Source organism: Panthera pardus, unplaced genomic scaffold (genome assembly GCF_024362965.1).
Source record: "Panthera pardus isolate Hobbes unplaced genomic scaffold, ASM2436296v1 HiC_scaffold_17, whole genome shotgun sequence".
NCBI classification, from domain to species: domain Eukaryota; kingdom Metazoa; phylum Chordata; class Mammalia; order Carnivora; family Felidae; genus Panthera; species Panthera pardus.
The window spans coordinates 25,097,728-25,114,930 of record NW_026526732.1 but is presented as its reverse complement, the minus strand read 5'-3'; the positions used below and the strand labels follow the sequence as shown (position 1 = coordinate 25,114,930).

Sequence of the window (17,203 nt, the reverse complement as noted above, 5' to 3'; positions counted from 1 at the left end):
CTTTGCTCTCAGCCTATAATCTAAATTGGAGCTTTTATTAACTGCCTGTTAAAGTAGTAAGATCAACTGTAGTCTAACTCCAAGTGTGTGTGTGTGTGTGTGTGTGTGTGTGTGTGCATGCACACCTGTGCCCATACTCACAAGTCTGAATTCAGGTCTAAGTACGTTCATTTTTGTTGTTTGTTTTTGTGGCCTGTTTGATCTATAGCAAAGATTTTTACTTTTGTTTCAGATGTCGTTTGTTTTCTTATTTGTTTTACACTTGATTGTTCCTTTGAAATAGTGAAACAGGTTATAAACATTTTATATTGTGCCTCCTGCTGCTGTTATTAATTACTAATTCCTTAATGTGAAAATTTTGAAGGAAGTGTGGACCACTGATACAACAGCCATGGTTCAGTTTCCATTCAAGTGGAATGACTCTAAGACATGTTCTCCCCGTTTGATTTTTTTAAATGTTTATTTATTTTTGAAGGAGAGAGAGACACAGAGTGTGAGTGGAGGAGGGGCAGAAAGAGAGGGAGACACAGACTCCAAAGCAGGCTCCAGTTCAACGCAGGGCTTGAACTCACGAATCGCGAGATCATGACCTGAACCAAAGTTGGTGGCCTGACTGAGCGACCCAGGCACCCCTCCCAGTTTGATTTCTTGGCTATTATAAGTTTATAGTGCAAATAAACTCTTACTTCAGAAAATTTTACTTATTTAGTGATGACAAACCACTTTATTTAAATTGCAATTTTCCTGCCAATTCTTTTCAGTTCCCTTAATTTCTCTCTTTTTCCACAGCACTTATTCCTCCATAAGTATGATAAAACTTGCCTATCATTATGTTTGTGGCCTATCTCCCATCATAAGAAAATCAGCTCATGAAGACAGAGATTTTTGTCTGCTTTGTCTATTGAACTATATGTAACACCTAGAACAGTTTCTAGACCAAATAAGGTGTTTGAAAATGTTTGTTGAATAAATACAAGAACATATACTGGGATTTTGAGGTAAAGATTTTTATATATAATCATTGACATATAAGTCTGTATGCTTTCCTTTGCTTTTTATTATAAAACAAAATTTCAACTCAGATCAGTTTTAGAGACATTGAATCTTTCTGGAATGCTGTGAAATACTTCAATAGAGTTATGATATGCTAGAATTTTCATTTAGGTAATAAGGATTTTTTTTCAGAAAATGAATTTCTTAGATACCAATCTTAAAGTGTATGTAATATAAATTTGTTCTATTGTGAAAATACAGATTTCCTTTTAGATCTTTAGAAGCCCTTAAAGAACTCATAGATCTCACATCAACTTTGTAGGTACTATGAATCTGTAAATAGTTACGAGATAAGTTGTAGGATTTCAGAGTAGATAAGGATATTAAATAAGAAAATAATTGTAACTATTAGAGAAATGTTTAGAAATAATACTACAGATTAATATTAATTCTAAAATAACTTTATCTGAAAGGAAAAATAAATTTTATATTAATGTAAGTATTTGCTTATGGGATCTGTTCTATAAGAGGCAGAAAAAGGATTGCGAGCTAGACCATAAAAAGCACAGGCTATAATTTATGTAATACAGAAACCAACCTCAAGTGACAAAAGTTTAGCAATTTTAGGCCCAAGGACATAGTGAGGAACAAAGTGGCATGGGCAATCTTTGGGAGTTGATATAAAAATTCTCTACCTTGAATTTGATATTTTCATGGGTTTTTATAGCTGTCAAAACTCAGAAAGTGATACTATTGAAATGGCTGTAACTTATTTTACGTAAATTATTCGTCAGCAAATTGATGAGGAAAATCAAAAGTCAGAAAAGATCTTCTGAGGAAAGTTATGAGAACTCATTGCCAACAGACCTATACTAAAGGACATACTAAAAAATAACATTCAAAGTTAAAGAAAATGATCCCTGTTAGAAAGTTAGCGGAATGAAGAAGAGTACATGTGAATAAATATTGACTATATTAGCAAAGCTTGTGTCTTGTTTACTTAAAATGTATGCCAAATTGAATATGACTGCAATAGTATATAATTTGTGAGAGAGTGACTTGATTTAAATTCTTCCTAATTACTTAGACGGCCCGGGAATAGGTCGAAAGTACGCATGAATATAAGATGTAAGTCACTAAAGAATATTGGATATGAAGTCACTATGGTGCAATCTCTTGGCTAGGGTTAAACAATAATGAAAGAGCAACATATATGTATAATAATGGGGGAGGGGACATAATTAAATAAACACACACAGCCACACTCAATCATCCTAAAGAAGGGAAGGGAAAAAAAAAAAAAAAAGAGAGAGAACAGAGAGCCACTGGGCCAAATAATAAATAGTAAGACGGTAGGTTTAAACCAAACACATGAATAATAAACAACAATTTTAACTCAGCTAATGTGTCAATTAATAGACAATTGCTATTAGACTGTACACACAAATGCACATATACATACATTTCAATACAGGCATGTAATAAAAATAAACACCATAATGATAAAATGTTAACTTCATCAAGAACATAAAAATTTCTACATTGTATGAACCTTCTAACTTATCCTCAAATGTGTGTAAAACAAACATTTACAAAAATGAAAGGCAAACTTACAGTTACATTGAGGGATTTTATATACTTCTCTCCATGACAGAGTAAGTGGACAAAAAAATTAACAAAAATATGGAAAATTTTAATATGTGATTAGCAAAATTGACTTATGCAATATATATTAAATGTTCACACACACAAAAGTAAGGTATTCAATAGTTAAATTGTACATGAAACTTAAAAAAAATGAACTTATGTATCACCACAAAGCACATCTCAATTAATTACAAAGGAGTACAATTATAGAGTATGCTTTATGGCTAAAACAAAATTAAGCAATAAATCAAAAATAAAAAGACAACAAAAAAGTCATGATTTGGAAATTAAGAAATGCACTTCTAAATAAGTCATAGATCAAAATGAAATCAAAATTGGAATAATAGTTTAGATCAATCATAATGATTGATTATACGCAACAAAACTTATGAAATACAGATAAGCTGTACTTAAAATTTATAACCTTAATACATATTTCAGATAAAGAAAAGCTAAAACTCAATGAGCTATGAATCTCAGAAGTTAGAAACACATCAAAAAATTAAATCCCAAAAAATACAAGTGGGGGAAAATAAGAGTAGAAATTAATGAAACAGAAAATACATACACAATAGAGAGAACCAACAGAGTTAAAAATAGTTCTTTAAAATTTGATCTGATGAGAGTTATCTAGAAATGAGAGAAGGCACAAAAACATTAACAGGAATAAAAAGGGAACATTACTACAGATCTTACAGATTATCAATATTTTAAAAATATAGGGGCGCTTGGGTGGCTTAGTCGATTAAGCATCCAACTTCAGCTCAGGTCATGATCTTATAGTCAGTGAGTTCGAGCCCCGTTTCAGGCTCTGTGCTGACAGCTTAGAGCCTGGAGCCTGCTTTAGATTCAGTGTCTTCCTCTCTTTCTGCCCCTCCCCTGCTCACACTCTGTCTCTCTCTCTCTCTCTCTCAAAAAACAAACAAAAAAATTTTAAAAATTTTTTAAAAATTAAATATATATAAAATACAAACTTGGTATTCATGAATTGAAAGATTCAAAATTGTAAAGATGTCAATTCTCTCCAAAATTAAACATAAATTAAATGTAATCCCAATCAAAATTCAGTCTTTTTCATTATTGTTTGGAACTTCTCATGGTGATTTACAAAATATTATTATGTACAGTCAGTTCATTCTTGAAGAAAAGCATGATGAAAGATATTGCTTTCCTACATGTAAAAACTCATTATCAATTTATATTAAATAAAACAGCATGGACTTGACTCAAGAATATATAAAAATAACAGTGGAACAGGGTAGATTACAAATAGACTCAGGTATCTATGATTAGTTTATTGAGCATACAAATGGCAATATAAAGAGATGGGGAAACCACAGTATTTTTCACTAAATAAAATAGTACTGTATCAGTTAGTTAACCATATAAAAAAAGAAATAAACAAACAAAGAAAACCAAAGACACTTTCTCTTTACCACAAAAATAAAAATTTATTCTGAGGGGCTCTTGGGTGCTCAGTTGGTTAAGCAGCCAACTCTTGATTTTCAGCTGAGGTCATGATCTCAGGATTGTGAGATCCATCCCTGCATTGGGCTTCAGGCTGACAGCATGGGACCTGCTTGGGATCCTCTCTATCCCTCTTTCTCTGCCCCTCCCATGCATATGTGCACCCTTGCTCTTTCTCTCTCTCTGAAAATAAATAAAATTAAAAAAAAAATATTCTGGGCAAATTACTGGTCTAAATATAGAAGGGAAAATAACATATCTTTTAGAAAATAATATAAGAATATATCCTTTAGAATTATGTCCTTTAGGCAAGATTTCTTTTTCTTTTTCTTTTTTTTTCTTTCTGAGAGAAAGAAAGAGAAAGAAAGAGAAAGAGAGAGAGAGAGAGAGGAGAAAGAAATGCACACATACAAAGGAGTGACAGAGGGAGAGAGAGAGAATCCCAGGTAGGCTCCACACTAAACACAGAACCTGACCCAGGCTTGATCTCACAACTGTGAGATCATGACCTGAGCTGACATCAAGAGTCAGATACTTAAGAGACTAAGCCACCCAGGTGCCCCAAGGTAAGATTTCTTAAATGCAATATGACTATGCAATTCAAATCTAGGACATACTTCAAGAGTGAAAAGATGTGATTAGCAATTATACTGAGACATGAACCAAGAATTTTTTTTTTCTTTTTAGCCAAGAATGTTTCAAGCAAACTGGGATATGTGGTCTGCCACATAAATAGGACACAAAAAGCATTAACTATAAAGAAAAAGACCGATACATTGATGACATTAAAATGCATAAAAATACATAAAATTAAGAGCAGGAAAGTGAAAAGGCAAGTCACATAATGGTAAACAAAATATTTGTATTCAGGTTTCATAGTAAATGCCTACAAAAACAAACACAAATTCAAAACAATAGACAAATGTCAAGAGAGTTGTATAGGACCATCACCAGTGAGGGAATCCAATGGTCAATAAACATGTTAAAAGTTCTCCTTTATTAAAAATCAGAGAAATGTAAGTTTTAAAAAGCCGAATGTATCAAGCGTTTACAAGGATGCTGAGAAACTGGGCAGTTATATACTAGTGACTCACAACTACTTCGGAAAACAATTTGGCATTATCTAAGCAAATTGAAGACATTCAACAATCTATGATCTAGTATTTCCATTGTATTTTCAACAGATAAGTTCACACATGAAAACTTCCAGAATGTTCATGTCTGACTTAATTATAATAGTTGACAACTCATGTCCAAACACGTTACAGTCAACAAACTGTGATATAGTCATGCAACAAATATGTATCTATGAAAATAAACAAACAACTGTAAAATAGAAAACTTCGCAGATGCCATGTTGGAAGAAGCCAATATGGAATCACACATGGTATAGGATTTCACTAAAGTACAGATATAAAATACATATTAGAAGTCAGGATAGTGGTTTGATTGGATGGTATAAATGGGATCCTGCTTTAAAATTGGTTTAAGGGGATGTCTATGGTGCTGTCAATGTTCTATTTTTTAAACTAGGATGTGGATGCATTATTTCCACTTCTGTGATAATTCACTTTACAGCTATCTTATTTTATTCTTATTGTTTGTGATGAGAAAAAGATTTGAAAATGACACCAAATGTTTTAAATAAAGAAAAAGACATATGTGTGTGTATGTATGTATTCAGCATCTAAATATTTATATGCTTAAATATTTATATATTTAACAAATAACACATATATGTAATATTTATCACATTTAAAGAGATTAACAAGACAAAACAAAAACAGGTCTAGCCTTAAATTTTTTTAGGGGCTCCTTGGAGCGATCAGTTGGTTAAGCGTCAGACTCTTGGTTTCAGCTCAGGTCATGATCTCACTATTGTGGATTGACCCCTATGTTAGGCTCTGCACTGAGCGTGGAGCCTGCTTGAGATTCTCCCTCTATCTTTTTCTCTCTCTGCTCCTTCCTCACTAAAGCTTTCTCTCTCTCTCTCTCTCTCTCTCTCAAAATAAATAAATAAACATTTTAAAAACTTTTGATGAAGTGCCTTTTGGTTGGCAATTAGTATATTCATCAGGAAAATGAATTAATTCTGAATGCAGACAGAATGATAGAGTTACCATGAATAAAATAAAAATTTTCAAAATTATTAGAAAAAAATGACAACTCCTCAATTATAATAAACAAATTTCTTTGAAATTAATGAAGCAGACAGGTAAAGATTCTTAAGTACATAAGATCTGAAGTACTCAATTAAGCTTTGTCAAAGGAACAAACAGTACTGGCAGAAAATAAAGAAGGTCTTATTGTTTTTCTTCAAACCATCACAGAATTGTCACGGAAAATTCCTATGTGTTAATCTGCAAAGGCAGTCTCAACATCAAAGAATCATTAACAAAAGCACTATATTTATTTGCTACAATACAATTAATTATAAGAAAATAATAAGGTCCCACAAAATTTGATAGGCTCATCAAAAACAGACTAACTTTATGTCTTAATAAGAAAGAGTGTAAACAAAATAGAAATTATACCATAAGTATGATTGAACAACAATGAAAATTCTTTGGAATGAAGTAAGGATACTATTTGTGTACTTAAATGCTTACATTAACAAGAAAGAATGAAATATTGATAATCGGGCCATTTGGCTACTCAAATCAATACATTAGAAAAGAAAGAGAAGAGCCAAGGGAGGTAAAATAAAGAACTCTCAATAAATTTTTAAAAAAGAAATAGAAAGCAAAACAAAAGCAGAGTAGAATAAAAATATAAAAAACAGACTCTAAAAATACCAGGAATTGGCCAAAGTTGGTACAATTGATCATGAAAGAAAGAGAGAAGGCCCATATACATGACATTAGGAAAGTAAAATGGGATATTATATGAGAATACATTTAAACACCATGTGAAGACACAATGAAGAGCTTTATGTCAATAAATGCAAGAACAACTAATTTAGAAAGTATATGAGAAAACCCACTGATAAATCTATTCCCAGAGGAAGGGAAACCAACAAAGCCTATAACTAAGATAATTAAAAGTAAATTAAAAAAAAACCTACCCACAAAACAAATAAACACATCTAAAATCTCAACAGTAATACAAAGTGGCTTTTAGTTCATTTTTATTAAACCTTCAAGGAGCAGAGAGCCCCTCCTTCATATGCAATGCTTAAGAGATTCAAAAGTGAGAAAATTTTCCCAACACTTGTAATGAGTCTTGTAAACTCTTGTTAGAAATCAGAGGGAACAAAATGATATCATGAGGGGGGGAAAAAACAAACATGTACACAGACACAGAAATCCAAAATAAAATATCAGCAATCAAAAAGAGCAACTGACATAAAATAATCAAATGATGAATAGGTATGAGGCATCTCAAGAAAGTAATACTTTTATATTGAAAATATATTATGACATTTGCTACATTAGCTTCTTAAATTATCAAAATATTTCAGTTATCTCAATGTAGGAAAACATTAATTTTAACACTCATTTACTGTTAACACACATACACACACATAATACACACACCAAAAATTAAGCAACAGAAACCTATTAGCAAATTGAAACCAGAAAAGGACACCTTGAGCAATGGGCTCCTATCAAAATCTACATCAAGGGGATATATTTAAGGAGAAGACACAAGTATCATGACTTTACAACCAGAAGTAATATAAGGAGACTGCCAGTATACACTACAACATTAAATATTGTACTAAATAAGGGCCTAAAGAAGATAATTACAGGAAACACAGAAACAAAATATTTTTACTCAAAAGTAATGTAACATCCACATAGAAAACCCACTGTGTCTATCAGCAAATGAATAGATCTTAGCAGAATATTCAGCAATGTGGCTAAATATACCTTAAGCGAAAATCAAAAATATTGTGCAGTAGGTTTGATTATTGCTTAAAATATACTTTTAAAATAAAGATCTTATTTACAATAATAGCAAAATACATAGTGCTAAGGAAAATTTAATAAAAGCAATCATAGAGCTTAAGGAAGAATTTTCTAAAATTTCAGTGAAGGACACAAAAAAATGGAGATGTACTTCAAATTTTAAGGTGGTTTTCATTGTAATATCAATAGAGGTTTTCATAGAAACAGACATTTTTTAACAAATTTATGGAGACATAGAGAAAACAGGAAGAGAGAAGAGAAGAGTCAGGTGATTTGTCTTGATCATTTCATTTCGAGCTTATCAATTTAACGAAATTAGAACAATAATCCCTGGTACGCCTGGGTGACTCAGTTGGTTAAGTCCAACTTTAGCCCAGGCCATGATCTCACAGTTTGTGGCTTCAAGCCCCGCATCCAGCATTGTGCTTACAACTCAGAGCCTGGAGCCTGCTTCAGATTCTCTCTCCCTCTCTCCCTCTCTCTCTCTCCCCGCCCTAATCCCTCTCTCTCTGCCCCTACCCCACTCATGCTCTGTCTGTCTCTGTCTCTCAAAAATAAATGAACGTTAAAAAAAAATAAAAAAAGTACTACAATTCCTAAAATCCCCCTCTTTATGTAGTTCCACTTCATGATTGAAAAAAGAAGAAATGTTTCAAGATTTTCAAGATAGAATTGAAGCAGCAGCCATTGTGCTCTGAAGGTTACAATTGGGCACCGGCATGGTTGCAATTCACTCAGATCCTGGAGATTCTTCCTCCACTTCTCCAGCTCTTGTCAACTTGAATGAAGTTGAGTAAAGTATAGCATACATAGTAAAGCATGACTGGGAAGACACACACTAAATCTTAAATAGTGAGGCATGAAGGCGAATGAAATTGTAGAATGGGTACAGAGTGGATATTAACAAAAATTTCTTAGAACAAATATATAAGCAGAAAGGGCGAAAATGTTCACATTTCATATATCTGAATGGTGAATGAACTATATGTGAATACTATTCTATAAATTTCTGTTTCAAATAGTTCTTATTTCAACAAATTCCTGCAACAGGGAGATTTGAAAGAATATATAGCATTATGGCACAAAACTCAAAAGTTATGAATGAAAACAGTTATCAATTTTAATTAATACAAAAGACACGTGGGACAAAGCATCATTGTGTTGAGACACCAACATTACACATCTCTTGTAATTAAAAATTAAAGAAACAATATACAATGCTGATGTTTTTAATTTTTTAAAACTTTTTTTAATGTTTATTTTTGAGACAGAGAAGAGAGAGAGCAGGAGAGGGGTAGAGAGAGGAGGAGACACAGAATCTGAAGCAGGCTGTAGACTCTGAGTTGTCAGCACAGATCTCAATGCGGGGCTTGAACCCATGACCTGTGAGATCATGACATGAGCAAAAGTTGGATGCTTAACCCCCTGAACCACCCAGGTGCCCCAAGATAGTTTTATTCTATAGCTATTAAACAGAAAATTATCTTAATCTGTAGTTTATGCCTTTTTAGCTTACTCATATTCCATTACAATTTTTTGCTAATATTTCAAATAAATAAAAGTTTAGGACCTGTGTGTTTATACAGTATTGATTTTAACCACAAATTAGATGTGTTTATTAAAACTTATTTGAATACCAGCCCAGGCACTGTAATTTTTACTGTGGATTCACAGTATTATTTTAAATAAATTATTTGTCATTAATAGCAATTCACTAAGATATTTATGTTTTGCAAACATATATTTTCCAATATTTATTAAAAAATATATGTCCGTCAAGTCCTCAGATGATTAGAGTTATCTGACAACTGAATAAAACAATTTTATAATACATACTGAAAATCTCACCCATTAACTTAAGAAATACGGAAATAGTAAATATAGTGCCTATTTACAACTTGTAAGTTACTATACTTTAACTACATAGTCAATTATTTCACATTTGTTTTGTTATAAGCACTGAAACTAATATCAGATTATAATTGCCTTAGAATAAACCTCAAACACCTGTCCTTCTATAGACTTTTGGTCTCAAAGTAAAAATCCTAGATAAGACAAACCAGCAAATGGTGTTATATCAGTTGTTAAAAGGTGGAGGTATTTCTGAAAGAACTGAGGGTTTTTAATATCTGGTATGTAGCATTAATTACCATAAGTCATCCTAACCATTAAATGCCATCTCAAGGTCATCATGTAAGACCTAGAACAGCAATAATCAGCCTATTTAGAATCCATGACATAGGTCCCCTAAGTGCAAATTTGGTGTGAAAACACCTGCCATGATCTACAGGAATGTGAGCTAAGGGCAGGCTTCACATGGGAAAAGTTAAAATGTAGGATAAAAGCTAGAAAGTGCCAGAGGCACCTTAGGGATATGCGATGTGGACAGGAGACGCAAGAATAGATGGAAAATCATCAGTAACATTCATGCTGAATTTCTTATCTCTAGTCAACCAGATCTAGGCAGCTTTATTTCCCTTAACTCTTTTTCATCAGCTGCGTGAACTTAGCACTTCATACTCTGTGCCAGACAATCTCTGTACATCTAGGAAGAATCTGTGCACTTCAAAAAACTTTAGAAGACCTATGGCAATATTGTATAAATTTTTTCCATTTCAAGGAAATAAGAAAGTTATCCTCTCATCCATTAGCATCTATTATTAAAATAAGTATTTAAGTTATATGTATTTAATGTACAATGAAAGAGAGATTATAAAAATACAATTTGAGTCCTAAACAAAACATTTTTTTAAGGTTGAAATTGAATGATGTAATATAGTGAGTTGAACTTTGTATAGAAGTTTGTTGTAATAACCCATTAATTGGGATTATAGTAACTTTTATACAGGCACTTAGTTAAGACAATATCAGTCTTTAAAAAAGGTATGTAAACAACATTAACTTACTTTCTTTTTAAAGAACTATATTTATGTTACTATGGTAAGAACACTTAACATGAGATCTACCCTCTTAACAAATATTTAAGCGTACAAGACAATATTGTTAACTATAGACATAACATTGTAGAGCAGGGCACTAGGACTTATCTAGCATTACTGAAAATTTGTACAGTTATTAGGAACTCCCCATTTTCCTATCCCCCCTCTCCCTGGCAAGCACAGTTCTATTCTCTATTTCTATACTTTGACTTTTTATTATTTTATTTTATTATTTTATTTTATTTTATTTTATTTTATTTTATTTTATTTTTAAGTTTATTTATCTTGAGAGAGAGAGAGACAGTGTGAGCAGGAGAAGGGCAGAGAGAGAAGGGCAGAGAGGATCCCAAGCAGACTCCCTGATCAGCATGGAGACCGATGTGGAGCTCTATCTCATGACTGTGAAATCACAACCTGAGCCGATATGAAGTGTCAGTGGCTTAACTGACTGAGCGACCCTGGTGCCTTGTATGACTATTTTAAATAGCTCAAATAAATGCAATAATTTTAGAGATGAAAATTAAAGATTAATTCTGAGCTCTCCTAAAAGGGGATCACTCTCTTGACTTTGATATGGATGGGGTGCAAAAATAAGGTTGGAAAATCAGCACCCATTAGAATTCCTCCAAATTTGCATCTCTCCAAAATTGTAACATCTGGCTTTATTTATTTATTTATTTATTTTTATTTTTTTTTATTTATTATTTTTTTTAACGTTTATTTATTTTTGAGACAGAGAGAGACAGAGCATGAACAGGGGAGGAGCAGAGAGAGAGGGAGACACAGAATCTGAAACAGGCTCCAGGCTCTGAGCTGTCAGCACAGAGCCCGACGCGGGGCTTGAACCCACGGACTGTGAGATCATGACCTGAGCCGAAGTCGGACGCTTAACCGACCAAGCCACCCAGGCGCCCCCATCTGGCTTTATTTAAATGGTCAAACTCCCTCTGATTGCCTGCTTTGCATTTTCATTTAGCAATATTCCTATAGCAAAGGCAATAAAAAATAGGAGTGCTTTGTTCTCCGCTGACTACTTAGTTACTAAAAAATGCGTCCAACAGAGAAAAGAAGCAACAACCCCTTTAACCTAGAAATGTCTCCAGGGGCAAGGGAAACAAAAGCAAAAATAAACTATTGAGACTTCACCAAGATAAAAAGCTTCTGCACAGAGAAGGATACAATAAACAAAGCTAAAAGACAACCAACAGAAAGGGAGAAGATATTTGTAAATGACATATTGGATAAAGGGTTAGAATCCAAAAATCTATCAAACTCAACATCTCAAAATTAAATGATCTAATGAAGAAATGGGCGAAAGACATGAATAGACACTTTTCCAAAGAAGGCATCCAGATGGCTAACAGACACACAAAAGGATGCTCAGTATCACTCATCATCAGGGAAATACAAAATTAAAACCACAATGAGATACCACCTCACACTAGTCAGAGTGGTGAAAATTAACAACTCAGGAAACAGCAGATGTTGTTGAGGATGTGGAGAAAGGGGAACACTTTTGCACTGCTGGTGGAAATGTGAACTGGTGCAGCCACTCTGGAAACTAGTATGGAGTTGCCTCAAAAAGTTAAAAATAGAACAACCCTATGCCCCAGCAATTACAGTACTAGAAATTCATCCAAAGGATACAAAACTGCTGATTCGAAAGGGCGCATATACCACAATGTTTATAGTGGTGCTTTCAACAATAGCCAAATTATGGAAAGAGCCCAAATTTTCATCAACTGATGAATAGATAAAGAAGATGCGGTGTGTGTGTGTGTGTATAAATGTGTGTGTATGTATATGTATATACATATATGCAATGGAATATTATTTGGCAATCAAAAAGAATGAAATCTTGTCATTTGCAACATCATGGATGGAACTAGAATATATTATGCTAAGTAAGATAAGTCAGTCAGAGAAAGACAGATATGATTGCACTCATGTGGAATTTAAGAAACAAAACAGATGAACATAGGGGAGAGGAGGAAAAATAAAATAAGATAAAAACAGAGAGGGAGACAGGAGGAGTTTAGATGGCAGAGGAGTAGGAGGATTGGAATTTCCCTCATCCTTCAAACCGAGCAGTATTGAGGTCAGAACACTTGGAACACCCAGGAAATCAATCTGCACAGCAGCAGAAAGATCTCCACAGGTGGAAAGAGACAGCTTGGTGGGACAGAGGTGCGTGTTTGCAAATTGGGAGAGATAAAATGAGTGGTGTAGGCATGGAGGGGAGGTGGAAAGACCAAAGGAAGAGAAGAGAGGTTATGGAAGTGTAGGTATATTTAGACACAGGAAAAACCTCTCCAGACCATGGATTGGGGAATGAAAAATATGGAGAGAACCAGTTTCTGTCTTGCAAACAGCCTCAGGAGTGAAGATCAGAGTCTTCAGGGTTCCGCGATTTCCTCAGGACTGGACATGTGCATGCCTGGAGGGAGGGGAGCCAGCCCCAGCTGCACCTGGAGAGAGCAGTCCCTTCCCTCCAGTACTGTGGGAAGAGGGTTTATTGCTCAACCAAGGACAAAAGACCCTGCAGGTGCCAGACAGAGGCCCTGGATGTCAGCTGGGTGGATTGGTGCTATTCCAGAGCCAGGTCCACACAGGGCAGGACCCTTTGTAACACTGGGTTTTATTTTTTTTTTAATTTTTTTTAATGTTTATTTATTTTTGAGACAGAGAGAGACAGAGCATGAACGGGGGAGGGGCAGAGAGAGAGGGAGACACAGAATCGGAAGCAGGCTCCAGGCTCTGAGCCAGCAGCCCAGAGCCCGAAGCAGGGCTCGAACTCACAGACCGCGAGATCGTGACCTGAGCTGAAGTCGGACGCTTAACTGACTGAGCCACCCAGGTGCCCCTGTAAAAACACTGGGTTTTAAACCCCATTGGAGCTTCTGGGAGGCATGGGAGACTGCAGAGCAGGACAAATGGGCCCATGCTGCTCTGTGAGGACTGCCTGAAGAGCGTGGTTTGAGACACCCAATCTGGGGAGGAGAGATTGGGGTGTCGCCATTTTCCTCCCCATCACCAAATCATTGGGGCTTCAGGGAACAGGGCAGCAGCCCCCAGTGAAGGCGGGACCCACTTACACCAAACCCCGCCCCTCCATGCCTCCTAATTGATTATCTACCTGAGCAGGACTGACATTAACAAAACCAGACAGCCTCTCCTCCAGACCAGCACAGCCACTGGTTCCAGGCACCAACAGACAACTGTCCTGCTGTTTTGTACACTAGTGTGTTGTTTAAATTTTTGTTTGTTTACTTTATTATTTTTTTTCTTTTCTTTACTTCCCTTCATTTTTCCTTCTACCCTCCTCCTTTCCCCCCCACCCCTGTTCTTCCTTTGGAATCAGAATATATATATATATATATATATATATATATATATATATATATATATATATATATTTCTCTTTCTTTTTGTCTCTGTTCTGGTTGTTTCTTTGTTTAATCAGGTATTTTTATTCTTTTTACACCTTTTCTGTATCTCCTTCTTTATTTTCCTCTTTCTCTCTGGATTAAGCCTTACAGATTCTTTGATTCTCTGTCTGGTCTTTTTCTCAGCCCCTGTCATTTCTCTCTTTGTATGGGATAAGGTTTCTTCTTCTCCCCCTTTTTCCTTTTTTCCAGGGTTACTTTAATGAACAAATCAAAGCACACCTGGTAGGAGGTCTAATCCACCACTATGAGGAGTGAGATTAAAGCAATCAAAGACATAACAACACAGTACAAGCAACATACTCCAAAAACACTTCCTGATGTGCCCAGCCCTGGACAGTGCATTACCCCTTTTTAAGATAGTAGTACTCACAGGTGCAGGACACATAACAGGCTGTTAAAACACATAAAACACAGAAAACTATCCAAAATGACAAAATGGAAGCATTCTCCTAAAAAGAAATTCCAGAGGAAATGACAGCTAGAGCATTGTTCAAAACATATGTAAACAATATATCTGAACAAGAATTTAGAATAATAGTCATAAGACTAAAGCTGGGCTTGAAAAAAAGCATGAAAGACAGCAGAGAATCTATTGCTACAGAGATCAAAGACCCAAGAAATAGTCACAATGAATTAAGAATTGATGTAAATGAGATATGAAATAAACTAGATGCAGTGACAGCAAGGATGGGAGAAGCAGAGGGGAGAATAGGTGAAATAGAAGTTAAAATTTTGGAAAATGATGAAGCTGAGAAAAGGAGAGAAAGGAAATTACTAGACCATGAGGGGAGAATTAGAGACATAAGTGATTCAATGTAATGAAATAATATCCATATCATAGCAGTTCCAGAAGAAGAAGAAGAGAGAGATAAAGGGTCATAATTTGTTCAAATTGCATAATTATATAATTATGCAATTTGCACAAATTGTAATTTGAACAAATTATAGCTGAGAACTTCCCTAACTGGGGAAGGATGCAAACATCAAAGTCCAGGAGGCACAGAAACTCCCTCAAAATCAACAAAAACAGGTCAACACCACAACATATTATAGTGAAACTGGCAAAATACAAAGATAAAAAGAGAATTCTGAAAGCAGCTAGGGACAAACGGTTCTTAACCTACAGGGTAGACACAAGGGTAGGAACAGACTGGTCCACTGAAATTTGGCAGACCAGAACGAGTGGCAGGAAATATTCAATGTGCTGAATAGGAAAAATATGAAGCCAAGAATCCTTTATCCAGCAAGGCTATCATTCAGAATAGAAGCGGAGTTAAAGGCTTTCCCAGACAAACAAAAAATAAAGGAGTTCATGACCACAAAACCAACCCTGCAGGAGATCCTAAGGGGGATTCTGTGAGTGGAAAGCAGCAAAGACTAAGGAGCAGAGACATCACCGCAAGCACGAAAACTACAGATAAATCCATATGTTTCAATAATCACTGTGAATATAAATGGACTAAATGCCCCAATCAAGACATAGTGTATCAGAAAGGATAAAAAAACAAGATCCATCTATATGCTGCCTACAAGAGACTCATTTTGGACCTGAGGACACCTGCAGATTCAAAGTGAGGGGATAGAGAACCACCTATACTGGATATCAAAAGAAAGCTGGAGTAACATACTTATATCAGGCAAACTGGATGTTAAAACAAAGATGGTAACAAGAGATGAAGATGTATCATAATTAGGGGGTCTATCCATCAAGAAGAGCTAACATTTGTAAGTGTTTATGCCCCCAATGTGAAACACCCAAATATCTAAATCAACTAATCGTAAACATAAATAAATGCATAGGTAACGATACTGTGATTGTAGGAGACCTTAATACTTCGCTTACAACAATGGATAGCTCATATAGACAGAAAATCAGTAAGGAAACATCAGCTCTGAATGACTTTGGACCAGATGGAGTTAACAGATATATTCAGAACTTTTTACTCAAGAGCAGCAGAATACTTTCTTGAGTACACACGGAACATTCTCCAAAATAGATCACATACGGGGTCACAAACAACCCTTAACAAATATAAAAGGATTGAGATCATATCATGCATATTTTCAGATCACAACACTATGAAATTAGAAATCACAAAAAAAAAAAATTAGAAAGCCTCCAAATACGTGGAGGTTAAAGAACATCCTAATAAAAATGAATGGGTCAACCAGAAAATTAAAGAAGAAACTAAAAAATATACGGAAGCAAATGAAAATGAAAACACAACAGTCCAAACCCTTTGGGATGCAGCAAAGGCAGCCCTAAGAGGACAATATATTGCAATCCAGGCCTATCTCAAGAGGCAAGAAAGGTCCCAAATACAGAACCTATCCTCACACCTAAAGGAACTAGAAACACAGCAGCAAAGAAAGCCCAAAGGCAGAAGAAAAAGAAAAATAATAAAGATTATAGCAGAAATAAACAATATAGAATAAAAAAAAAAACAAACAAAAACAAAACAGTAGAACAGATAAATGAATCTAAGAGCTGGGTTTTTTTGAAAGAATAAACAAAATTGATAAATCACCTAGCCATACTTCTCAAAAAGAGAGAGGACCCAAATAGATAAAATCACAAATGATAGAGGAGAGATCACAACCAACACCACATAAATACAAACAATTATTAGAGAATCTTATGAAAAATTATATGCCAACAAACCAGAAAATCTAGAAGAAATGGACAAATTCCTAGACCCCACATACTACCAAAACTCAAAAGGGAAGAAACAGATAATTTGAACAAATCCATAACCAGCAAAGAAATTGAATTGATTTCTCCCAACAAATAAGAGTT

General features: G+C 34.7%; 1 long non-coding RNA gene across 1 annotated transcript in view; it reads right to left on the bottom strand.

Annotated features, from left to right (window-relative positions):
• The window catches only part of LOC109249846 (uncharacterized), a 301,041-nt gene that overhangs the window by 193,929 nt on the left and 89,909 nt on the right, over positions 1 to 17,203 (bottom strand). The gene's annotated exons all lie outside the window — the stretch shown is intronic.